This window comes from Babylonia areolata, chromosome 2 (genome assembly GCF_041734735.1).
Source record: "Babylonia areolata isolate BAREFJ2019XMU chromosome 2, ASM4173473v1, whole genome shotgun sequence".
Taxonomy (NCBI): domain Eukaryota; kingdom Metazoa; phylum Mollusca; class Gastropoda; order Neogastropoda; family Buccinidae; genus Babylonia; species Babylonia areolata.
In genome coordinates this window covers 35,203,014-35,205,513 of record NC_134877.1, presented here as the reverse complement: position 1 = coordinate 35,205,513, position 2,500 = coordinate 35,203,014, and the positions used below count along the sequence as shown (strand labels likewise).

Sequence of the window (2,500 nt, the reverse complement as noted above, 5' to 3'; positions counted from 1 at the left end):
GGTTTCATTAATCGATTCCTGCAGGCAAGAAGAAAGAAAGAAAGAGAGAAAGAAAAGAAAGAAAGAAAGAAAAAACAAAAGAAAAAAGAAAGAAGGCTTGACGCTTGCCTCGTGATGGGCTATTGGTTTCATTAATCGATTGACGCAGGCAAGAAAGAATTGATTGATTGATATGGATACTTATATGGCGCCTGTCCTCGAACGGAGACCAATCTCTAAGCGCTTCACAAACGCGGAGTCATTTACACAACAGGCTGCCTACCTGGGTAGAGCCGACTGACTGGGCGCTCATCATTCGTTTCCTGTGTCATTCAATCAGATTTCAGGCACGCACACCTACACACTCAAACATGTAACATTTAACATTTTACGTGTATGACCGTTGTTTTTTTGTTGTTTTTATTATTTACCCTGCCATGTAGGCAGCCATACTCCGTTTTCGGGGGTGTGCATGCTGGGTATGTTCTTGTTTCCATAACCCACCGAACGCTGACATGGATTACAGGACCTTTAACGTGCGTATTTGATCTTCTGCGTGCGTTTACACACGAAGGGGGGTTCAGGCACTGGCAGGTCTGCACATATATTGACCTGGGAGATCGGAAAAATCTCCACCCTTTACCCACCAGGCGCCACCGAGATTCGAACCCGGGACCCTCAGATTCAAAGTCCAACGCTTTAACCACTCGGCTATTGCGCCCGAGACAGAAAGAAAGAAAAAACAAGAAAGAAAAAGGCTTGTTGCTTGTCTGGTGATGGGCTATTGGTATCATCAATCGACTGACGCAGGCAAGAAGAAAGAAAGAAAGAAGAACAAGGCTTGTCACTTGTCGCCCTATGGGCTTGTGGTATCATCAATCGATTGCTGCAGGCAAGAAGAAAGAAAGAAAGAAAGAAGAGAGAAAGAAAGGGAAAAAACACAAGAAGAAGAAAAACCAAAAAACAAGAACACACAAAAAGAACCCAACAGCGTCTTCGTGTTCTGCATGGTGTTTGTTGATTATGTTAATAAAGACCAACCCACCAACTTGTTAGCATTTCTGTCTTTCTTTCTTTCGTTGTTTTGTTGTTGTTGTTGTTTTTGTTTTTGTTTTGCTTTTCTAAATCTTTTGTTTCCTTTATCTTTGCCTCTTTGCCGTTTGAGATAGTGATTAGCAGTTACAGTGGCGAAAGTGATCAGCCATGTGTGTGTGTGTGTGTGTGTGTGTGTGTGTGTGTGTGTGTGTGTGTGTGTGTGTGTGTGTGTGTGTGTGTGTGTGTGTGTGTGTGTTCATTATTCACGTTTTATATTTTGTTTTTGGTTTCTGCATGTATTTCCAAACACACACACACACACACACACACACACACACACACACACACACACACACACACACACACACACACACACACACGGAGAGGGACATTAATAATGTATTCAAGGGGTCTGGTATTTTTGAAATTTCAAGTAGAATGAGAGGGGAGAATCATCGGTTTCCTTTTTTTTTTTTTTTTTTTTTTTAGCTGTTCTTCAGAACACTGCCATGTTGCACGTGCCAGGAAAGGTACAGTCAGTGCACAGTGCACAGTGACGGAAAGCCCTCTGTTCGCTAATTGTTTCCAGTCGGCTGTAGCGGCAGCATGCGTGCGCGTTGTGTTACATATGTTAGTTTTCTGTGGATTATCTTGTTACAAAACAGAACAGGAAAGTGATGCAATGATTGTGTTTGCTAAACGTGCGTGCATTTTTTGTGGGTTTTTGTTTGTTTGTTTTTGTTCCAAATGGTGTGTGTGTGTGTGTGTGTGTGTGTGTGTGTGTGTGTGTGTGTGTGTGTGTGTGTGTGTGTGTGTGTGTGTGTGTGTGTGTGTGTGTGTGTGTTCGTTCGTTCGTTTGCTTGACGTCTATCTACATTTGTGATTTTAGACGAAAATCCAACATCTCCCCCACCCCACCCATGCCTTAAATCATTACTGCTTTCCCTGTTTTTCTCTCCTCAATTAGCATTTCTTTTTTAAAGAAGAAAAAAAAGAAGTAAAAAGAAGAAGAAGAAGAAGAAGAAAAGAAGAAAAATGAATATAAACGAAACGAAATAAACTAACTAGTCAACCATTAGATTTACAACCAAGAGCCAAGTGGGCTCCAAAGTATTTCAAACACATGCTGATTATCATATAAGACATTTCTAATGGAAGCAGATGGAACTGCAGATTTTGTAAATGACATAGGTAAATATGGTTTTAACTCTTTCCATACGAACGGCGAAAGAGACGACGTTAACAGCGTTTCACCCCAATTACCATCATCAAAATATTGCAAGCGGAAGGCTCTTATACTGAAGACGTGAATGTTGACAAAGAATACCATAATTCTGACGACGGAAGCTAAAGGTTGGGTCATTCAGACACCCACTGGACATCCGAGGGGTCTGTGTAGAGGAGAAGAGAGGACTGGCCGTACTGAGTGAGTTAACTGTTCATATTTATGGATGATATGCACGGGGGTAATTGTGTGTTTGTGCGT

General features: G+C 41.7%; 1 non-coding gene across 1 annotated transcript; it reads right to left on the bottom strand.

The window, feature by feature from the left end:
* Positions 1 to 627: 627 nt before the first annotated feature.
* Positions 628 to 700, bottom strand: Trnaq-uug (transfer RNA glutamine (anticodon UUG)). The gene has a single exon. It is a non-coding gene; the product is annotated as a tRNA-Gln (tRNA).
* Positions 701 to 2,500: the final 1,800 nt, after the last annotated feature.